Raw genomic sequence first — 23,556 nt, forward strand, 5'->3', positions numbered from 1 at the left:
CCAAGTCATCTTTTCTGCCTCCTGAGGAATCTGTTAACGACCAAGTAGCAACAGTAAGAACAGACCACGGAACAACGGACTGGTTTAAGATTGGGAAAGGAGTACGGCAGGGCTGTATACTCTCACCCTACCTATTCAACTTGTATGCAGAACACATCATGCAACATGCTGGGCTTGAGGAATCCAAGGCTGGAGTTAAAATCGCTGGAAGAAACATTAACAATCTCAGATAGCAGATGATACCACTTTGATGGCTGAAAGCGAAGAGGAACTGAGGAGCCTTATGATGAAGGTGAAAGAAGAAAGTGCAAAAGCTGGCTTGCAGCTAAACCTCAAAAAAACCAAGATTATGGCAACCAGCTTGATTGATAACTGGCAAATAGAGGGAGAAAATGTAGAAGCAGTGAAAGACTTTGTATTTCTAGGTGCGAAGGTTACTGCAGATGCTGACTGCAGTCAGGAAATCAGAAGACGCTTAATCCTTGGGAGAAGAGCAATGACAAATCTCGATAAAATAGTTAAGAGCAGAGACATCACACTGACAACAAAGGTCCGCATAGTTAAAGCAATGGTGTTCCTCGTAGTAACATATGGCTGCGAGAGCTGGACCATAAGGAAGGCTGAGAGAAGGAAGATCGATGCTTTTGAACTGTGGTGTTGGAGGAAAATTCTGAGAGTGCCTTGGACTGCCAGAAGATCAAACCAGTCCATCCTCCAGCAAATAAAGCCAGACTGCTCACTTGAGGGAACGATATTAAAGGCAAGACTGAAATACTTTGGCCACATCATGAGACAGACAGGACACCCTGGAGAAGATGCTGATGCTAGGGAGAGTGGAAGGCAAAAGGAAGAGGGGCCAACCAAGGGCAAGGTGGATGGATGATATTCTAGAGGTGACGGACTCGTCCCTGGGGGAGCTGGAGGTGTTGACGACCGACAGGAAGCTCTGGCGTGGGCTGGTCCATGAAGTCACGAAGAGTCGGAAGCGACTAAACGAATAAACAATTAGATTTAGAATCATATGGCATCTTGAATCAATTCTAGAAAGTAGGGTATAAAAATAGTTAAAACATGAAATATGTGTGTCCTATGTTCTTTGCCCTATTTGAGGTTGGGTTAATCCTTGCTTTTATGTCTTTTAAACATCCTGCTTCTCCATTTCAGTAGGTTAAGTGGCACTTTCACTACTTACCCAATGTCCTCGTACCATAGAAAAACCACCATCTATTAGAGCCCTCTGCCTTTTCCTCTTTACATGTTCAGCTCCCCCCTTCCCTTTTGTAAATGACTTGAAAAATATCAAAAGTTTTCTGGGTTTCCCAGTCATGTTTGCAGTGATCCTCCTTTTCAGATTTCTTAGGTGTCACATAACCTCACTATTAAATAGGTTTTATACTGTAGGTATTTGATACGGATATCTGTCTCTCTGTGACTAGCAGTCCTTCTTGTTTGTGTAACTGTCAGATTCTGTGTAGCTGTTGCCTGCATTGATGGGTCCACATGTCTTAGTGCTGGAAATGCACTATGTGGTACACGTATGCAGTGTACCACAAAATGAATCTTTTATTTGAGCTTCTCATGCCAATCAGTTTCCCCCCCTGCATATGAAGATATTTCCTTTCTCTCGTGTAACAGAGAGAGAGAATAATTATCCTATTGGGTGGTATAGAAGACTGTTGAGTTACAAGCATTTAAAGTTGGATCAGCAACACAATATATAGTACTTATCTGATACTGTTATTTAGATTTTCAGATCCCAGATACCTGGAGGAAAAAAAACCTTTAAAAGTACTTGCGAATGGCAAGATGTAAAAAAATTAAACTTTTTAAAATATCAGAAGTCTTCAGAATTAAGAATCAAAATTTGCAACCTCACCGAAAAGATCCAAAGCTCTGGCTAGACTATATATATTTTTATGCAAAATATTCCAGGATCAGTAGTCCATCTCTCCATGGGAGGTGGTAAGCTCCCCAGTCTAAACCTCAAGAGAACTGCTGTCAGCTCTGCTCAACCTAATGTCTTCTAGAATGATGTATGGATGTTAGAGCACCCAAAAATTCCAGCTAGGTAGAAGGCAGTTCTGGTAGTTGTATCCTCACATATCTGGGGGAACAGATTGGGGAAGGCTAATATAGACAATTCTGGCTGCCTGGAGGATCAGAGGTCCTCTATTATTGTTCTCTGTGGACTTGAGCATATAAATTAGCACCACTATGCATGCTTCAAAAATTATTCAGAAAAAATGCTTTGGGCTTCATATGAGCAAAATATCTCTCTGCTGTTCATGAAAGCAGCTGGTCTTTTTTCAGGTCTGCATGAATCTGAGAAAGAGATGCCACTGCTTTAAGAGTGTCATTGAGTTATGAATGTTGTTTTAAGGGGGAGGGAAGTTGATTTAGAAATTTTTATATATATACACACACACATTCTTTTTTTATATAAGGGGAAGGAGCAATTGTATTAGTGATTTGCATGTGTCAATGGAAGGGTATATGGAAATAATGTGATGTTGGTTGATTAAGAGTAAAGGTTTGACTATTGAAATTGCTGTATATTCTTGCTGTTGAAAGTTGGAAGTCACCTTTGTATGTAATCTTTAAAATTCTTTTTCTTTACATTTCACACTTTTTAAAATTTTCTTTTTCTTTTTGTAGTTTTTTGTTTTTCTGTAGCTTTTATCTTTGTTTTAAACTTAAAATTTTTATTTTAAAAAAATGTCATTGAGTTATCTCCTTGAAGCAAGGACTTCCTTTTTTTTACGATTTGTGCGGAGGCTGGAAAACAGACCCTTTAAGCTACTTCAGTGAACAGAGAGGTGCTGTGCTTGCACCTTGTCCAAAGAACTGTAAATGACAATGAATGAAGATTCCGAAGGAAGCACAAGAAGAAGTTTATTACTGAATGATGTTTTACTTCTCCTTGCTTCATGCCTTGTTCTGATATCCTACAGCTGCAAAGAACACAACACTCAAAATCAGCGTTAGTCTTTCACCTGATACAGAGAGTCATTCTAATCTTCCACCTCTGTTTCTCTCTCTCCTCTCTATCTGCAACATACTTCCTTTTCATCCCTTATTTTGCATTCAGCTATGCTTACTGAGCATTTAATCTCTGGCCTTCTGTCTGTTGCAATATTATGTTTTTTTAATCGTGCTTGTTTACGACTATGGTCAAAGACAGTATTTCAGCACAAAAATTAGAATTAGTTCATAATTGACTATATATGTATGTGACTGTTTATTTTTATAGTTTGCTAGTTTAATTTTAAACAGCTTGGTTGAGCCACTGTGTTTATAGCCATGTTTTGGTATCTGGCGTACCAGTCCCTATGTGAAAAGAAAGGCAGTTGCTTTTCAGTCTCAGATCTAGAGCTAAATAAGATGATGTAATCAGGTAACAGTTTAATTACATTAATTAAACACCTAAGCTAGGATGTAAGGTGAATTTGAGATGTACATGCCTACCCATTTTTGTGTTTTTATAAAATAAAATAATTTGTATAAGCATTCCTGCCTGTACCTTTGGCAATATGGAAATACAGATTTTTTTTAAAAAAAAAATCAGAATAAGGGATGCTTTTTCTTACTATTTCTAGATTTGGAGATTTCGATGGCTGCAACCCTCTGAGCCTTTCACAAGGCATTGAAGACCTGGCTGCTTCCCCAGGCATTTGGGTCAGGATGGAGATGAGTTCTGCCAGTATGGATGTTTAATAGTTAATCATTTTATTCTTGGGTTGCCAGGGGTGTTATGTTTGGGGGTTTGTTTTTAATCTTGTAAGCCGCACAGGGTCACTTGTGTGAGATGGGTGGCTATATAAATAGGATAAATAAATAAATATTTAGTAGTTTAGAGGCATCGTTTTTAGAATATTATGAACAAACCTATGGAGACATTAGCAGAAAGTGAAGGTGTTACTTGTCTTGATTTTTAGTTCTTGTTGCTTATTATGAGCTTTAATAAAGGAGAGTTTTGATGCTGTAGGGCATTAATCTGTTATTGCCAGCAAATGCATTGGAAGGGCACCATGTAATGGAAGGCTGCAATAGGACCAGTTTTTAGGAATTCTTTTTTGGCCTAGCTAAGAATAGGAGAGAGCCAGTTTGGGGCAGTGGTTAAGGCATCAAGCTAGAAACCAGGAGACTGAGTTCTAGTCCTGCCTTAAGCACCAAACCAGCTGGGTGACTTTGGGCAAGTCATTTGTTTGATTTCTATAGCCACCCATCTCAACAAGTGACTCTGGTGATTCTCTCTCAGCCTTAGGAAGCAGGCAATGCCAAATCACTTTTGAAATCTTGCTAAGAAAACTGCAGGGACTAGTCTAGGCCAGGAGTCAAAAACTGACTTGAAGACACAAAAAAGAAAGGAATAGGACATATTGAGGTGTGTTGGCATTACTTCTGAACTGAGGTGCATAGGTTTGTTTCTTTTATCATAAACAGTTCAACTTCTGTACAGGAACTTGTGCCTTACAAATAAGTTCTCAAAAGATGAGTCTCAAAACATCTGACTGGTTCAACCAGATGTACATTTGGTAAAATCCTGACAAAAGAGCCAACCATGTTTAAGAAAGCTTAACTCTGTTTTAATGTGATATTTTGAGAAACCACGTTTTATACTCAGATAACAAACCATAATCAGTAACATTGTTTGAAATAAATTTGCAACTGATGTTAACTGCTAAATCTGGTTTGGGTTGAGTCTGTGCAGTCTCCACTGCTGGAAATTTTTGACTAGATAGATCTAACTCAGTACCAGGCAGGTTCAGGTTTAAAATACGATATGGATCACTGAAAGAACACTGGGAGGTCCTTGTCCAGAATGATTCCAGATTGAACCGCTGCCATGTTGCCTTGCCTCCACTTAGGAAACAAAGATGTATTTGCCTTCTAATCCCTTTGCTAAAGAGAAATGTTGAGGGTCTTAGTTCTGAATGCAAAAGCCAGTTTTTGTCTGGCATGGACAGTGAATAACTGTTTGATTCCCTAGGTCAACAAAAGTGCCAGTTGATACCCACAGCTGGCTGAAGAGGCTGTTTGTACACTCAGGGCACAGCACTGAGGTTGAAAAACAGCCACCTGTATGCTGTGTTGATGGGAAGATTAAGGAAAGAAGAGGGTGTGAGCAGGCAGAAAGGTTTCACATGTATTAGCATAGGAGAAGAGCAATGACAAATCTCGATAAAATAGTTAAGAGCAGAGACATCACACTGACAACAAAGGTCCGCATAGTTAAGCAATGGTGTTCCCCGTAGTAACATATGGCTGCGAGAGCTGGACCATAAGGAAGGCTGAGAGAAGGAAGATCGATGCTTTTGAACTGTGGTGTTGGAGGAAAATTCTGAGAGTGCCTTGGACTGCAAGAAGGTCAAACCAGTCCATCCTCCAGGAAATAAAGCCAGACTGCTCACTTGAGGGAATGATATTAAAGGCAAAACTGAAATACTTTGGCCGCATAATGAGAAGACAGGACACCCTGGAGAAGATGCTGATGCTAGGGAGAGTGGAAGGCAAAAGGAAGAGGGACCGACCAAGGGCAAGGTGAATGGATGATATTCTAGAGGTGATGGACTCGTCCCTGGGGGAGCTGTGGGTGTTGACGACCGACAGGAAGCTCTGGCGTGGGCTGGTCCATGAAGTCACGAGTCGGAAGCGACTAAATGAATAAACAACAACAAAGCATAGGTGAAATATTTGTCCGGCTGACATCAGCCCCTCCAGGCTTTGTACTTGAGTAATTTCCCAAGTTGGACTTCATTAGCAAATAAAATACGTTGTATAGTGTTAACTTTATCAATGTGTGAAGAGTTCTAGTTCTGAGTTACAAATATGCTGTAAATGTGTGCAAAAGCAAAGAATAGTGCAGGCCTTAAAGAGATTTGTGAAATTTTAAATAGAATGTAGGATATATGTGTGTGGGTTTGTGTAAGTAAGGCATTCAGTTCCCCATATAAGATCTTGCCCTTCATTTGATTAGCAAAATCAAAGTAAATTTTACAAAACAATATAGTACTAATATGTTTTATTTGTGGAATTCATGCTGTTATAGAGTTTGGACTTGCCCAAAGTCACCTAGCCTACTTCACAGGCTTGTTAATGAGGAGAAATGCAGGGAGAGAAAACTGTTCTCTGGTTGGACCTCCAAGGACTGAGGACTTCGTTTTTCATTTTCATTTGTTATCCATTCTATGATTCTAGGTGCAAGTGCCTCACACAAATTAATCAGAAGAGCTTTGGTGGATCAGGGTAAAGATTGATTTAATCCAGCATTCTCTTGGGCTCATGTATCTCTGAGAAGATTACAATCAGGGTTAGAAAGATGGGTCTTCCTCCTAAAATTGCCCTTCATGAGCTCTGTTCAGATGGTGAAAAGTCTTTTGATTCCCAGGGATCATACTTGGGGGACAAGGATTGCATTAGGAGAATAATGTGTGGGAAGAGCTGCATGACATCTCTGAATGTTTGTTTTGTTTTGTTTCATTTTAATGGGGTATTTTTAAAGTGTTTCTATTCTCAGGTTTACACAACCATTTAATTTTTTATCTATCTTGAAAGCAGGTTTGTCAACCCTCTGCAGTATGTGCTATGAACTTGATAGTCCATTTAGCTTATAGGACAAGTGTGTTCTTTATGAAGTAGTCCTCTCTAAAGCTCTCTGAATTAAGGGCCATCAGAATGTCTTGAGGCAGTAATTCTATAAATTACTATGCTTTATATAAAGAAGCTTTTGCATGAAGATGCAGTGTTGGGAAGAACTGCAGTTATTTAACGCATATTCAATTTGCTCTTTAGTGACAAGGCTACCAAAGCAGCTTAAGGTCAAAGGAAAAAAATGTTATTAAAACAAAAGGCTAATTACAAGAAGTGGAATGGTGACTATCCACTTCTTATTTCTCTCTTAACTCAGAGCAGTTGATTCTAATGGTAAATTCATGCTGACTTTATACCTCTTGTGCTGATGGTAAAGGGTATTGTGAGAAACATAGGAGTGTTCTGCAAAAATGTATTTGTCAAAATTTAATAATTAAGTAATAATTCTTACCACTAGTAGTGGTATAATAGTGTCACTGCCACCAGTATTATAGCTACCATTATTATAATTACTATTTACACTTCTTCTGAATATTGTGCTTTACAAAGTGAAAAGTAAAAGGTCTATCCCAAGGAGTTTACAAGTAAGTATTCAAGTTTTTTTTCCCAAATCTTGACTGTTGGCTAGATGCATGATCAAGTGATTGAAATCCCACTTAAGGAGATGAATTAAAACATGCAGTTTAACACTAAAGAGATCTCTTTGGGATGAGTTTTCTCTTTCTCTCCCTCTCCCTCTCCTCCTGATAGAATGCCTGAAAAACACTTTTGTGTGTGTGGGTGGATGTGAGAGAGATACAGAAAAATCACACTTGCACATGTACGCACTCACACACTTTCTTTCCTTTTCTTTTTGCTTGAGTGCTTAAGAGAGTTTGTGAATGAATTGGGCTGTCCTACCTAGATAAAGAACTAATCCTCTGCATAAACAATTTACTGATAAAATGCTAGAGATAAAGGGAATGACACATCTTGTGTCTCAAGTAAAAGGGTTCAGACATTTCAGCGATGTGTCTTTTTAGGATAAATGAGAAAGAGCTGGAGAGTTTTTTATTTTTCTTTGCGTAGTAATGCAGTTTTTAAAAACCTGTCACTGCTTTTTGGGTTGTTCACATATGAATGAAAAAAGTGGAGCTGTTTCTTTAGAGCTGCATACTATTTGTATGCTTTGTGAGAAAGTTGGATTTCTATTATTTGTACTTCATTTCATGTTGAGTATAGCAACACTTTCCTTTTCCTCCCTCCCCCTCACATCAGTGTTGGTGAAATGATCATTAAGATATGAATGTATCTTGGGGTTCAGCAGCAGGAGGCATCCATATTGAATTTGACTTGTTGAAAATAACCGGTTACTTTTGTAGTGCAAACCAAAAAACAAGATGGGTAGCTTTTTTATACTGTTACTACTGGTAATATGAATGGTGGGTATGTTCAGAAGATCCATCTCATGTAATCTGTCGAAGAGAAGTTTGAAACTTCAACTTGTTCTTCTGGTTTTATGGCAAGATTTCAAGTACTTTCAAGTATCTCTAAAATACTTCTGTTTTATCTTGATTAATTATTACTTGTTACTGCTTGTTTTACCATTTGCTTCACAGGATTAACCCAGAGTCTGGTTTTAAAAGCAATAAAACTTCTCCCCATTTCTTTCTTTCACCCTATATATAACTAGTTAGAAAGATATAGACACCCTTATATGCAGTACATATTGCCATTTGCTCATCTTTTTTTCAAGCTAAAATACTCCAAATGGATTAAAATGGAGCTGTTTCAACCCCTTGAACATTTTGGTTTCCCTTTTTCTGTTCAGTGCTCTTTACTTTTGAGGTACAATGATAAGAATTTTAGATGGGTTTCTGTCAAATGTCAGGTTTCTATCAGTTGCAGAATAACCATCCAATTTCTGACACCTCCATATGCATGTTAATTGTTTCTTAAGACCTAAGTATGTTGATGCCATCATTGTGTTTAATAATTTGGCTGGTAGCTAGAGGCAACCATGAATTCCATTCAGGCAAGTGAGTGGGCTGGTGGGGAAGGGGTGGACTTCTCTGTCTCTCTACTACTTGGCATCCACAGTGATTTTTTAGAAAGGGAAAACTGTATCTTAGTTGTTTTCTATTTTTGTCATCCTGTTCAGTAGAAAGCAATTGTTTTTATTAGTCTGTTAGTATCCTGCATTTTCATGGTGATTGCAGAAGAAAGGGCTTTCCGCTTCCTGCACCCAGTATGGAAAAAATAGGCTGTGATCCACTTAGCAAGCTAGTAAAAAAGTTGAAGGTTAGCTAACTTTTGTGGTTTTATTTACAAGGCTCCTTTATATACTTCATAGATTACAACATCCACTTTCATGCATGTTTTTCTAAAGAATAGGACATCTAGTTAACTTTTAAGAGGACTTCAAGAAACAGATGGGACTCTAGTCATTCACCCTTCTGGAATGCCCTCTTAGCATATTGACAGGATACCATTTTCCAAGTAATAAAAACCCATTATTTTCATATAAAGCTCTGTTGGGCTTAAGTCCAGCTTATAAAAATTGGTCTGAAATACTGAGTCAATAATAGATTGCAGTCCGTTGACATACAAACCCATTCCTTGTCTGTCCCAGTCCTAGTCCCAGCTCTCTTCATTTCAACGATTTAATTTTATGTGAGAAGTGCATTTTTTTTGTTTTTGTTTTACAAATAATGTAAAATGTTAACCTTCGGGAGTCAGAAACTGCAAATCACACAAAGATCCTTTTGCCATTTTGAGCTAGATAGCTGGAGCAGCTCCCATGTTTCAGCTGAAATTATTTCGCAGCCCTAATTAGCATTAAATCCAGAGTTTTGACATTCTACTAGTAAACTAGGGCTGCTCTCCTATGGGCAGATAAATCCCCAGTTTTTATGGATGAATGTTTTTGTTCATATTTTTCTCATCCTTGCTGCTTCTTGCCCTTGTTTCTTTTTAGTTATTTAGCCACTAGTGACATTTAGACAGACAGACAGCTCTTTGGATAGATTGGATTTGTGTACTTTCTCTGTCCGTGAGAAATCTATGAAGAACAGTTTACTTTGACAAAGCCATTATTGGTAACACTGCATTTTACCATGTGGGGAACAAGGTACTTTGCCTTTTTTATGATTGGAAGGAGTTCTCCGTTCACAACAGGATCCTTCTGTCTTCCTCCCCCCTGATCCTGAAGAATAATCTACAGCAGATCAGCAAGGGTATAATAAGGACTCCAAAGTGGGGCAAGCATGACACCAAGCCATTATTTTTCAGGCCTGCTGGGAAATTCTGCTGCCATTCCAAGTGTGGTTTCCCTGCTTCTCAGCAACAATGGCTGAAAAGCTGGGCAAATTCCAAGGGTAGACATGGCCCATATGTTTAGATGCTGGTCCTGGCAGAAAGCCTGAGTAAACAGACTTCACACAGGAGAGATCCATTATGAGATGTACCTTGAGGCTGCAACAATATGCTGTGGCTACCACTGCAACCTCAGGCCAGTACTAGTAGCCATCACGGCTGTTTGCTTATCACACACAGAGAGGTTCTGCATAATTTCCTTTATCCTGCTTCTATGGCAAGCTGTTCCTTCGTAGTTGCCATTCTGACGCAAAACAGAAAGGAGGAAAAGGCCTCAAATCTTGAAAAGTCCCTTGTTCAACAGGCAGCTCATACATACTATAAGTGTGAGTCCATACCAGTGTAATGATCTCAAGAATACACATACACATGACTCTGTATTTGTTTATAAATATTTATACCACAGGTACACTTCAAGGAGACTTGCTTGGCAATAACCATCAATAGGGTGTTGGTCAGTGATAAATTGTGATTCTGTATGTGATTATCTGCAGTGTATGAAATGACTGTAAGTCTCCAAGTCTGCATCTTTTTGACTTGTGGATATTCAGGGATACATAATTTCTATAGCACATTTTTTTTAATGAGAAGCTTAAACACAGCAATACCATTACTCAAATTCTGACTTTTCTTCCCCTGTGTTTTGGTATTGGATCCAAATACTAGACTTACCAATACTTGGTAAACTCAGGGTTTGCATCATGATGCATGTTTCATTTCTTGCCTTTGCCACCTTGATTCCTGTGACACAATTGTTAAGAATAAAACTAGGAAAAGTCACAGTCCTTTTTTTCTATAGTAAACAACCCTTTTGTCAGAGAAAAGCTAAAGTAAATGCCTAAATAATTAAATGTGCTGTATATCTATAATACATATAGAACATGCATATTTCTATAATACATATAAAACATGCATATTTTAGAATATTTTATGTAACCTCTTTCCTTATTAAGAACTCAATCTAGCATAATTTTTATGTTATTTTGATTAACCTTAATAAAGGCATCACTCATATAAGGGTAGATTTGTTTGTTTGTTTTTTTATACCATCCTACTGGTATTTTGAAGAGCCCTAAAGATGTGGCTCTTTGCCCAGGCCTTTGGGAAGGTTGATTGGCTCCCTTTTCTTCCTTTTTGTTCCCCTCTGGATTTGTTTTTCTGCCATTGTTGTTCTTTTTGCTTGTGCTGTTTTTGTGTTTTTTCTTAAATGTGTTTAACAATTGTAAACTGCCCAGAGTCGATGGGAGTCAGAGGCATATAATAATGGTATAGATATAGAATGTTGCATGGGTAATTGTATGCCAGTTATGCCCCTTCCTGGATTGGGAAGCCTTCCGGTCAGTCACCCATGCCCTAGTCATCTCCCATATAGACTATTGCAATGAGCTGTACATGGGGCTACCCTTGAAGAGTATCTGGAAGCTACAGCTGGTTCAGAATGCGGCCATGTGAGCAGTCTTGGGTGCCTCAAGGATGGCACATGTAACCACCAAGGAATAGCTGGGGGAGTGACATTGGGTGCCAGTTTGCTTCCGGGTCTAATTCAGGGTGTTGGTCACCACCTTTAAAGCTACATGGCATGTATCCAGGTTATCTGAGGGACTGTCTCACCCCCAGTACATTGACCTGTTCTACCTGGTCAGGCAGAGAGGGCATGTTACGGACCCTGTCCATGAAACACTGTTGATTGGTGGGGCCCAGGAAGAGAGCTTTCTCTGCTGTAGCCCCTGCCCCATTGAACACTCTTCCCCCAGAGGTGAGGCAGGCCCCTACTCTCCCGGCCTTCCAGAAAGGGGTAAAGACCTGGCTCTGCCATCTTACTTGGAGCATGAGGAGGGGTAATCAGTTGTGGGGGTGGTTAGTGCCTTGAAGAGGCTCCTATGAATTAAATGAATTTAACTTAAGAACTTTTTAACATCTCTATCTTGGATTTTATATTTTTATTTAAGAATATTGTTTTTATTGTATTTTAATCTTTATTCCAGTTTTATTGTAAACCACCCAGAGTTGCTCTTTGAGTGAGATGGGTGGGGACAAAATTTGAAATAAATAAATAAATACATAAATACATACACATACATACATGCACACACATACATACATACATACATACTGCCTTTGTAGAGTGCTGTATTCATAACTATCCTCTCTTTACTAAGCTTTAAGTATAAGGTGCTTATACTTACACACATTTTGGGTTGACCGATTAAGGATAGATGCCCACCAGTCTCCCTGCCCCATAAGACTTTTTAAAAAAACAATCTTTTAATTGAAATACAAATAGGACACCAATGTGCTGCAAAGCAAAACACCCTCCTATAACATTTTAATGTATCAGGACGTATTTGGACCCCACAGAGGTAGCACTGGATGGCAGAGAGGATCCTAGGAGTAATTCATTTTCTAGTGAATGGATGCTTATAGATGGGCCATGTTCAGCATACCAGCCACTTTGTGCCTGTCATTGCTCTCAAAACTCTAAATGAGTCCCCAGTCTAAAAAGGCTGTCTATCCCTGTGCTAAACGGCAGTTTTGTTTAATGAAATACAGTGGCTGTTTCCATTATGTCCAAGCATGTAAACATTGCTTAATGTGGTAGCTATTCCTTGGTGGTTGGGTTCCCATAACACACATTATCACAGATTTAATAACCCTGTTTTGGCCTCTAACCTAGCATGTTGTTTGAACCTAGACATGCACTCATTTAAAATATTTCTATCCTGTCTGGTATCAAGTGTGAAGAATTTTGACTACTGAGGGCTATTTTTATGGCTGCATGTGAAATAGAATTACAATGAAAGTTTTGGGCATACACTTAAATTATAGCTGTCGCTTACAGGCAATCACCTTCATTCAAACTCTTTATATAGTTTCCAACTTGCTTGGGAAGGATTCCAGGTAGTTGGACCAAACAGTAACACACACCTGCCAGTGCTAAATTCATGCATCAGTGACACACAGAATGGCCCCTGTGTGCCTCTGTGGCATATTGTATTTTTGAAGGATGAATTTTAAAGGTTGAGATTAACAGAATATTTAGTGCATTTTTGTGTCACTTCCTGCATTTTCAATTTAATTTAAACCCAGGATTGGTAAAGATTTTCATAGTGAGGGCACTGCACATTGAGAAGTTGTTTTTTCAGCAACATTTTGAAATCTTTTCTTGCTACATTGTCAAAGCCTTGTAGTCTAGATATAATTACACACATTTAATTAGTAGTGGTTGTTCTATGATATAGTTCAGCCTTTTTCAACTTTTTGATCCTGGAGGAACCCTTGACATATTTTTCAGGCCTTGGGGAACCCCTGCACATTCAGGCTGAAATATAGGCCAGAAGTTACAAAATTATTATATTCGTTTCACGTGTAGACCTGTATCTATGCATTAAGAGTGTTCCTAAACTAAAAATAAAGAATGAAACTTACCTCTTTAATGTGAAGTTGCCCGAATTTTAAATAATTCTTTAAATGTGATCTCTCAGGGAACCCCTAGTGACCTCTCACGGAACCCTAGGGTTCCATGGAACCCTGATTGAGAAACCGTGATATAGTGAATTGGGTCCTAATGATACTGAGCCAGCTCTGTGCTCTGACCCTAAAACACCAGAGATTAATGTCGTTTTCCTTTGATGTAAGTGTTGAGTATTACTCTGGTAGTACAATACTTCTATTTTTTTTTCTTCACAGTCCATCAGTAGTGCACCATCCATTCTCCATTTGCTGTATTCATGGATGGTGGAGGTTAGGGTGATGGAGAAATAGATGGAGGAGAATGACAGATGTCATTCAGCATTACAAACCACCAAAGGTCGTCATCTGTCTGAGGAAGGATAATGAGGTTACGGAAGATCTATTGCATATATACCATTTACCAGTTTGCTTCTCTTAAAAAAAGAATAGTACAGTAGCAGTAGTTGCCCTTGCAGCTCATCCAACCAAACCACAAAATCTGATCCTGGGATTTATTATAGCTGTATTTAAGATAAACTTCTAAGAAGTTGGCTTTTTTAAAATGATACTTCAGTGGCTGAAATTTTATTTCAGCATAGAGAAGCCAGAGATTACAAAGACTACAGCCTCTTTTGATGTCCATTATTTTCTGGATTTGTTTTGTTGAGTTCATTTGATTCTTCCATTCTCTCCCGCCTGAATTTTCCATACACGTTGGGATACAATTTTCCTAGGTTTTGGCCTTGCTATCTTGGAATTCTGGGAATTATAGTTCCAACAAATGTATAGGGTGGCAAGTGGGGAGTGCTAGTAGGAGGCGAATTCACTACTCTTCTGAACATGTTCTGTGCTTGGATTCGTCACTCACCTCTTTATGAACATTAGGACTGATGCTTCCTTCACAGTTTAAATATAGTTGGAAAAGAGCACAAGTGTGTTGAGAACTAATTACCTAATTTCTGTACTCAGTGTATAGGTACAATACATTGTACATGTACAATAGGTACATCTCATGCATAGGAAACCAGCAAAAAATAATTGCTGTTTTAGCTTCCAGATTTGCTCACTGGTTATAGAAGCAGTCATAGTTTATTTATATATCCTCAAATATATAATGCTTCATGGCAAAGGTATAGGCAAGTTAAGTACAAATCCTGGTTTCAGAAGTGGTATATATCAGAAGTTTATCCAAGTATACCAATAAGAGGAAAGTTTAAGAGCAGAACCTTGCTATCTCTTTCACTGCTGGAAAGAAAACAGTAACACTGCCTAGTGGTTACCTGCACTTTGCTGTTGTTTGATACCGTGCTGTTCTGCAATTAATATTTGTATAACCAAAGCAAACTTGGGAGGAAGAGGGGAGTCATTCTTGCTTGTGTGACAGAATAGTTTTTAAACCGTTTCCAGGAAATTTCTTACATGGTGAATCTTCTGCTTTCAAACTTCAGCATGTACCAGAAGATCTGTTGTTCTCAATGTATGTGGATCATTTTCTGAACTTCTTTGGCCTTACTTTTTCTCAGGCTGATAATATGAGGTAGGACCACTGTACTGTAAGGCTTAGCGTATAATGCAGGGATTGAAGAAGATTAGGTCCAAGCATTCATGTAGTTTTTGGACCAATGGAGAAACCTACTTCACAGAGTTCTTACGCAGATTAAAAAAAAAAGGAGGAAGGTCCACATACGATGCCATGAATTCCAGTGTCAGTGAGTGGAAGAGGCTGCCACGTGAAGGGCTTCAAACGGAGGCTGGATGGTCATCTGTCAGAGATGCTCTGTGCTAAGCAAATGATTGAATTAGGTGACTTCTATGACTCCTTCCAATATTTTATGATTTCATACATTGCCTTGCTTACCTGCTGTGATTTTAATTTCATTCACATCTAGTTTGGTCAGTTCAGTCCCTTGCCTATTTGTGAACACTTTTCTCATGATGGTATCTATTGCAGTACTGAATAGCAGTGGAGACAGAACACATCCTGGAGTACCCCTATGCAGATTGGGAAGCCCTCTAGTTCGCCTTTGATGGAAACCCTGCATCAGAAGTGCACGATAGGATGATCCTACTTGTCATTCCGTCAACAGCGAGTGTTTCCCAAAGAGTGGGTCAGCACACATTGTCAGAGGCAGCTGCAAGGTCAATAAATAGTATGATGAATTGTTTTCAACACTGGATTTGTTTTTCCAAGACTTATTATAGTGTAAATATCTGGTCACAGCAATTCTGGTCTGGATGAAACCAAGACTGTTCTTCATGGGTTGCTTGTTCTCTTTGTTTTTGTATTCAGAGTTGGATTGTATTTTATTAACCATGGAGAGCAAACTGATCTCATAGTTTTTGCACTGTTTCCTTTTTAAAGGTAAGGATGGCTTGCTTCCGCATGCTCGCTACTTGCTCATATGTCCCATTCAACTGAATTAGTGACTGTCATTATGGTTGCAGAGGGGAACCTTCTGATTTAGTTTTTCTGTTGTGACCTCAACACATCCAGCTGCTTTACCTGGCTTTATTTATTTTATAATCTTTTAGATCATTCCACTGCTTGGTACCTCCTCTAGTATTGTTTCATTGGAAGGGCTTAGATTGTGACGTGGTTCTGCAGATGGTGTATCAGTTCTTGGTGATATATTGTTATTGGTAAAAATACTGTTTCCATTGGTTCAAACATTCAGCGCTGGAACATATAAAGGTACCACAGGTGTTGCAAATGTTATCCCTACTCTAGATAAGATGACTCTAGATTAAAGTATCCAATTCCGTAATCAAGGAAAAACCAGGGAGGAAACCACAGCCCCACCAAAACTGGCAGGGCAAGCTACTATATATGAACAGGCAACAAACCCCACACTCTCACTAATGATGCTGCCTACTTGGGTAATGAAAAGTCTACAAGGAAACAACCAAGCTCAGAGAACACCTAGAACTCAACAGTTGAATCCTGAGCTATAGATATTCTCTTCTATTGGCATGTTATCCTTGATAGTATGCAATCAGCTTCCAAGATGACATAACATAGTGTACAGCATCTGCTATTCTCATTGATGTGCAACTCCTTGCAATTCTGCAGTGATATTTTTCCAGTACTGTCTTTGTTTCAGTTTCAGATTATGAAGTTGTATTGGAATGCATCAACTAGTTTTCATGCCTTCTTTTGGTCACCTCATTTGATACCCAGACCAGGGTGCATTACATGGGGGACAAGGCAAAGAAACTTGGCAGATTTCCTTACATTTGTTGCAGACTAATCTACAGCTTCCTCATTATTTTCTGGTTCTGAAAGAATTGTGAAATGGTTGGATAGGCAAGCTTGAATTGTTGCTTGAAAATAGGGTTGGCCACTCAAGACCATTCTCTACAATATGAGAGTTTTGCCTTGGAGGTGGGTCTCTTCAATTAGAGCTGCAGGGTATCATTCATTCATTCATTCATTCATTCATTCATTCATTCGTCTAACTCACAAACATAGTAGTAGGACCAGAAAAAACAACACACACAAAGAACAACAACAAAAAGCATGACATACAGGTAGTCCTTGCTTAATAATGGTAATTGGGACCAGCAACTCTGTCGCTAAACGACATGGCCGTAAAGCATGCCAACACATGACTGCATTGACGTATGATGGCAGTTATGATAGTCCCAGTTGCCATTGTTAGGTGAACCCTGTTAATACATTGTTTTCTACTACAGATTAAGGTTGCTATGGTAACTAATCATTTTGGCCGGGTGAAGAGGTTGAATTTAATTGTCCCCTTTTCACGTGTTAATGGTTGCATTGCCTAAGGGAGGAACTTGCCTGAAATTGTTTTAGTTTCAGTTTCCCTTCTGTGTAGGCTTGCAGAGAATATGCAGCTGAGAGAAATCTCTTCTCTCAGCAAACAGCCTTTAAATATGTCTATTTTCTGTAAATAAAATTATTTTTATAGAAATGCCTCGTGTGTGACTTTTCTGATCTCTCCTGGGCCAAATGCTTTCTAGCACTCTGCCAACAAACCCCATGCAGTTGCAGCATCTCATGGTCATGTAATCGCCATTTGTGACCTCCTGCTGCCTTCCCCATTGACTTTGCTTGTGGGAAGCTGGCAGTGAAGGTCGCAAATAGCAATCACGTTCACTGTCGGACATTGCAACATCATAATTGTGACCTGGTTGCCAAGTGCTCAAATCATGATCATGTGACTGTGGGGATGCTGCAATGGCTGCAACTATGAGGACCTGTTGTAAAGCCCCCTCATTCAGCACCATTGTAACTTTGACTGTCACTGAACGGTTGTTCAACAAGGACTACCTGTAGTTGCTTGTACAAAACTCTGATCAGACCCACACTGCTCCCTATCCTCATGATTGTCTTAAAATGGGGTTCTGAATTAATTAGGTATTATCAGTTAATCCAGAACTGAGGTTTTCTTTCCACTGGGTACACACCATGTAAGTTGGTGTTTCATGGGGGTTGGAATATGCTTTTTCAGTGACCAGCCCATTTTCTTCTGTAAATAATAACAGGTACACCCTATTATCATTTGGTTTTACATGTCTGTAAAAAGCGGGACAGAAATATAACTCAACTAGAGCTACCCCACTGTAATAATTCAGTCACCATTACTGATCTGCTATTGGCATGTTTGGACTTAGTAAACTTCCAAGGAATTTTAGAGTTCATCTGGATCCAACTGTATGTCTGCCATGATACAGAAACTGCAAGACAAAGAGTGAGAGAAATTTAGCCCATAAATACTTGGATTGAGGGGATACCTGAACTTGAATCAAAACCAGCTCCCTTATCTCATGGATCACTCCCTTTCAAGAATTAAGGACCTGTACGCATTTTGTGATAAAGTAATAAAAATTAATATAAATAAAACACACATATAAGGGCTATATGGCCAGCACAATCTTCAGAAGTTTTAGATTTTTAGATTTAATTTAGATTATAAATCAAAAATCCTTGTTCTCCCCTTGTATCTAGCAAGAGGACAAGGATAGCTGAAAAACTGTCTCCTTTTGCATTTCTTAGCCACTTGTTAAAATATGCATTTGAGACCTGCCTCAAGTCTTGCTCTCTTAAGAGGTGAAGTGGATAGTATGTAAAGAACTGAAACATGGAATTATTTCTTCAGAGACATTTCCCCAGTGTTGATTTTACTATTTTTGTTGATGGTCAAATAAGTTTTTTTGCTAACTTGTTTGAAAGGCAACATAAGACTTTAAAGACGTTATTTTAAACAAAAAGAAAAGCTGTTCCACCCATTCATTTTAACAAGTGTGACAAAACTTTATTTGGATTGAATGACTTCAAGTTGCAGTGAGCTGTGAGTTGATATTGTGCCAGTGTTCTTAAACAAATAAAAATGCTCCTTGTAGTTAGGAAATTTAGGCCAATTTCAACCGACATACTGATCATAATTTAAATGGCTAGTCTTGTAAATAAGCAGTCACTGTTTTCTTCCCTTGCTTTTGGACTGCATCCTGCAACTGTAGAGTTTGAGAAAAACTACTTGATTTTGATGGATGCATAAATTGGCTCTAAGGAGACAACTGATTCATTGCATTGTGAACCTTTTATGACATTACCTGCAGACTGTGTGTGAATGCAGGGAAATATGTGTTAACTTCTTTGCCTTCCTCTCAGGAGTTGATCAGTGTTTTTCAACCTGTTTGCATTTGTGTGCTGAGACTGATAAGTGCAAAGCAGTACATACCTGCAGTGTGCTGTCCTTACTGAAAGTCAGAAGGATTGAATGGGATACCATGTCCTTTATCATCATCTTTTGAAAGATAGTACCTAAAGATTCCCCTGGATAGGATTTGTTTTAATTGCTGCCCCCCTTCCTCCAATAGCTTTGTCCTGGAAGTAGCAGGTATACACTTAAATATTACATGAAAAAAGTGGCTGAACTTGCCCAAATTTATCTCCCCCACTTTATGTTTTTTTGCTTCTACTTTTGTTAAAATGTAGACTAAAAGGTTTCTGGGAGGAAAAAAAACTAACCTGTTTTCTTTAGATAGTTTTTTTTCTGCAGAGTCCCATGTAAATGAATATAATCTTTATACAAATTGTCATCATCATCACATCCCACATTATTTTTCCTCAAAAACACAAATTAGTTTTGCTTTTGTTCCTTTTTTTAAAGAGACTATAGTTCTGTAATAAACCTTGGAAAGTTTAATGTTTTGTGTGGTATAATAGCATAATGCAAACAGTGTTCACATTTTATAAATATTTGCACATCTACTGTGAGCCCTTGGATCTGCTGTTAACATTTCTTTCTTGGAAAAGAAAGCTATTTCTTCAACTTGCCATAGGTCACTAATAGTATTATTTAGTGAGCTGTCAGTAATCTAAAATTTAAAAACCACACACTCATCCCAAAACAATAACATTCTTACTGAAAAGCCACTGAACATCTGAATTAATTAATATTATTAGTGCAGTAAATGAATAGTACATAAACTCAGGCAATTTCCCATTTTTCTGAATTAGACTTGTATTTTATGTCCTTTAATTCAATAAGAAAAATGTTTGTAAATGAATTCTATGTTTTTCTCTGGCCCAGAATGCAAAGGAGGTTTTTTAATATTCATGATTCCCATCCATTCCAAATATATATTTATTTTGATGCCTGTATCATTTTGAGGTTTTCTGAATTTCATCGCCTAGTTCCATATGTGAACATCAGTAACACATGGTGTTGTGCCTCCATAATGCTGTCTTGATAAAATCTAAAAATATCATTTTGGAGTTTGTTCTGACTCCAGCATAACAAATAAAGAAATACATCCTAATAAGTACAAGCATTTAACATGTTTCAGTGCATAATCAATTTGTGAATTCATTGCCATATGATGCTGGCAAGCTTGAAAATCAACTGTTAAAAGGAATGACATGAATATTTGGGCATGATTAAATGACCCACACATACTCAAACACCTGACTTCCCTGAAATGGAAATGGTATTCTTAAATTCTACATCAGACCTCTCCACATGAGCACCTAGCAACCACGCATTGCACCCCTGCCAGGAATTTTATAATTTGCTGCCTTAGACAGCCATGTTTGTAGTGTTATTCAGCTTCTGGCAGGCTGTATTTGGTCTGATGAATAATAAGTTGTACATATATGAGTTTCATACAGTTTGATTTGTTTTCTGGAACTCTGATGGATACATGAATTTGGAACCTTAGAGTGGCTGGGGAGGAGAGCTATGGGAGGAAAGCTTTTTCTCCCAATGCTGCTTTGCAGGAAAGAAATTGACACAAGGCTCTTTTAAGCCAAATGAAACTTGGCTTTAAAAAACATCTTCCAGATGTATACATCAAACCTGTATTTATTTGGCATCTACACATATTTTTTCTCTGAACTCCCCTTCACATGTAGTAGGTGTCCTCAGGAGGGCAACAAGGGCGGGCAAGTGATGAAACCTGTGTCGTAACACAAATTATGTCCTTATGTGTGATATTAGAGTACAAGTACATAAGGGCAGAGCTTGTGTTACGATGTCATGGCACACATTTCATTGTGGTTAGAAACTACAACAGTGTCCCTTCATACATATGTGACAACGATTGATAATAACAATAACAATTTGACAATAACAATCTGAGCAGAGTCTCAGAAATGTTTTCATCTTGTATATGAGAATGTTCTTAAGCATGAAGAAAAGCTTTATGATTCTTTAAAAAACACACCTTTTATTGGGATTTGCATTTCCATTGGACAGTGACCTCTAGCAGTTGATTATACTCCCCTAGTACAGGTCTGAATGATTGACAGCAGATCAGCAAATACTTTATAATTCCTGTTTGTTCTGTAATTGTTGTGTTTATTCGTTTAGTCGCTTCCGACTCTTCGTGACTTCACGGATCAGCCCACGCCAGAGCTTCCTGTCGGTCGTCAACACCCCCAGCTCCCCCAGGGATGAGTCCGTCACCTCTAGAATATCATCCATCCACCTTGCCCTTGGTTGGCCCCTCTTCCTTTTGCCCTCCAGTCTCCCTAGCATCAGCATCTTCTCCAGGGTGTCCTGTCTTCTCATGATGTGGCCAAAGTATTTCAGTTTTGCCTTTAATGTCATTCCCTCAAGTGAGCAGTCTGGCTTTATTTCCTGGAGGATGGACTGGTTTGATCTTCTTGCAGTCCAAGGCACTCTCAGAATTTTCCTCCAACACCACAGTTCAAAAGCATCGATCTTCCTTCTCTCAGCCTTCCTTATGGTCCAGCTCTCGCAGCCATATGTTACTACGGGGAACACCATTGCTTAACTATGCGGACCTTTGTTGTCAGTGTGATGTCTCTGCTCTTAACTATTTTATCGAGATTTGTCATTGCTCTTCTCCCAAGGATTAAGCGTCTTCTGATTTCCTGACTGCAGTCAGCATCTGCAGTAATCTTCGCACCTAGTAATAGGAACAGCAAAAAGGAAAGCTTCCCTCTCAGAAAAAGAAAGGTAACTAATACAGAAAGCTGGTCACATATAAATCTGTGTGGGGGATCTTGTAGATTCTGCTGCCATGATCCTGGCTTCTAAAAATATGTCAGATACTACTTTTAAACTTCAAGAATATAATGGAATCATAGAATTGTGGAGTTGGAAGGACCACAAGGGTAATCTAATCCAGCTTTTTGCAGTGTACAGCAAAACCGCTTAAGTCAGCCTCTGGTCATGATGTCTCCCATATCTGTGGAGAAAGAAATGGAGGAGAAAAAATAGATTGATAGCCCTTGGGCCAGTGATTTGAGCTAGTCAGGTGAAATCCAACTCTTCTGGCCGTGGTGACATCTTTTTTCAGAATAAACTGGCAGGGCAGGCTACTATATATAAACAGGCATCAAACTCCACCTTCACTTTACATAGTTACATAGTTGGGTAATGAAACGTCTGTAAGCAAGCTCAGAGAGCACCAAGAACTCCACAGTTTCTCAGAATAGCCAGGAACATGCAAATGCTGATGTAAAAATGAATTTATTTTTATTTGAATTGAGTTAAACCACATTTAGTTTCTGTCCTGGCTTCTCCTATTTTTGGAAGCATGCCACTTAAAGGCTAAGTGTGGCCCTTTGCCTGGAAAAGGTTATACACTCTTGATCTTGGATGTTCTGCACACTGAATGTTCTTCCATGAAGTACTTAGAGGAAAATGGGATGGTTGCAGAAATGTTTGGTGGCAAACTTAGTTTTGCTTTAATATAATGGCTGAAACAGTCCAGAAACTCTGAACATACCATCTCTTTTGTAAATAACTTTCTTTACCTAAATAAGACTTGTCTTTGAATAGTTGTATATGGACTGTTTTTCAGATCTCAGAAGTTGGTTATATATATTTTCAAATGCAATAAAACACTTTACTGCAGTCTTTGAACAACATAAGGTAACCTATAAGATAAACTATCTAACCTAGAAGCTATGGAAAAAGTAGCTGGATTAGAGCTATTGTCACAATGCTATGAACTCACTAAAATCTACATAAACACCACAAAATGGAATATTCACGATATTAAGACTTTGTGTAATATAATATACTCTTACTGTTAACATTTAATATTCCAATGTGGTAGATTATATAGTATATAGTAAATTTTGTCCTATACTAGAGTAAAATTTGTTAAAATATAATAATACGAATTAAGAGGCTAAATACCTGGCAATAATGAATGATAATAGAAATATATGGAGTTTTGTCTGATCTAATTATCTAATCAAATATTACTTACTGTCTCAAACCAAAACAAAATGTGAAATAGCAGTATAGTAAAAAAAATGAGATGAATTATAGTCCAGCAATGAACTTAGCTATCCTAACTAGACTATAGCTTAACTAATTGCTTGTTTTACATGCTAATAATGCAAATTTAGTCTCAGTGTATGTTATTTTAGGGTCTTTATTCATCCAGAGGTACTGAATATAAAATTCATCAGGACACCTGAGGAATGTCATAAGTATGGATTCCACTATAGGGTTTCTAAGATGCATATATAAAAGATACAATATAATAGGGCATATAGTAGGATATATATTACTGTGTGCCAAGGATTCAACAGCTACTGAACCACGTGGACAAGCCCATTCTGCATAGGGGATCTCCCTAAATCTCCTTTTGAGGACTGCTTATATATTTTTATAAAGTTACATGTATAATACAGTGTGTAATTTAGATTAATGA

The 23,556-nt window shown here is 38.4% G+C and overlaps 2 protein-coding genes across 5 annotated transcripts in view; both read left to right on the forward strand.

The window, feature by feature from the left end:
- Positions 1 to 2,425, forward strand: part of USP34 (ubiquitin specific peptidase 34) — a 617,663-nt gene extending 615,238 nt beyond the window's left edge. The window contains exon 81 of the mRNA XM_063301132.1: positions 2,401 to 2,425. The gene's annotated coding sequence lies outside the window, so the exon portion shown is untranslated. The remainder of the gene's footprint in view (positions 1 to 2,400) is intronic.
- BCL11A (BCL11 transcription factor A) overlaps positions 1 to 23,556 on the forward strand; it is a 188,227-nt gene that overhangs the window by 94,743 nt on the left and 69,928 nt on the right. The window lies entirely within an intron of this gene.

This window comes from Candoia aspera, chromosome 1 (genome assembly GCF_035149785.1).
Source record: "Candoia aspera isolate rCanAsp1 chromosome 1, rCanAsp1.hap2, whole genome shotgun sequence".
NCBI classification, from domain to species: domain Eukaryota; kingdom Metazoa; phylum Chordata; class Lepidosauria; order Squamata; family Boidae; genus Candoia; species Candoia aspera.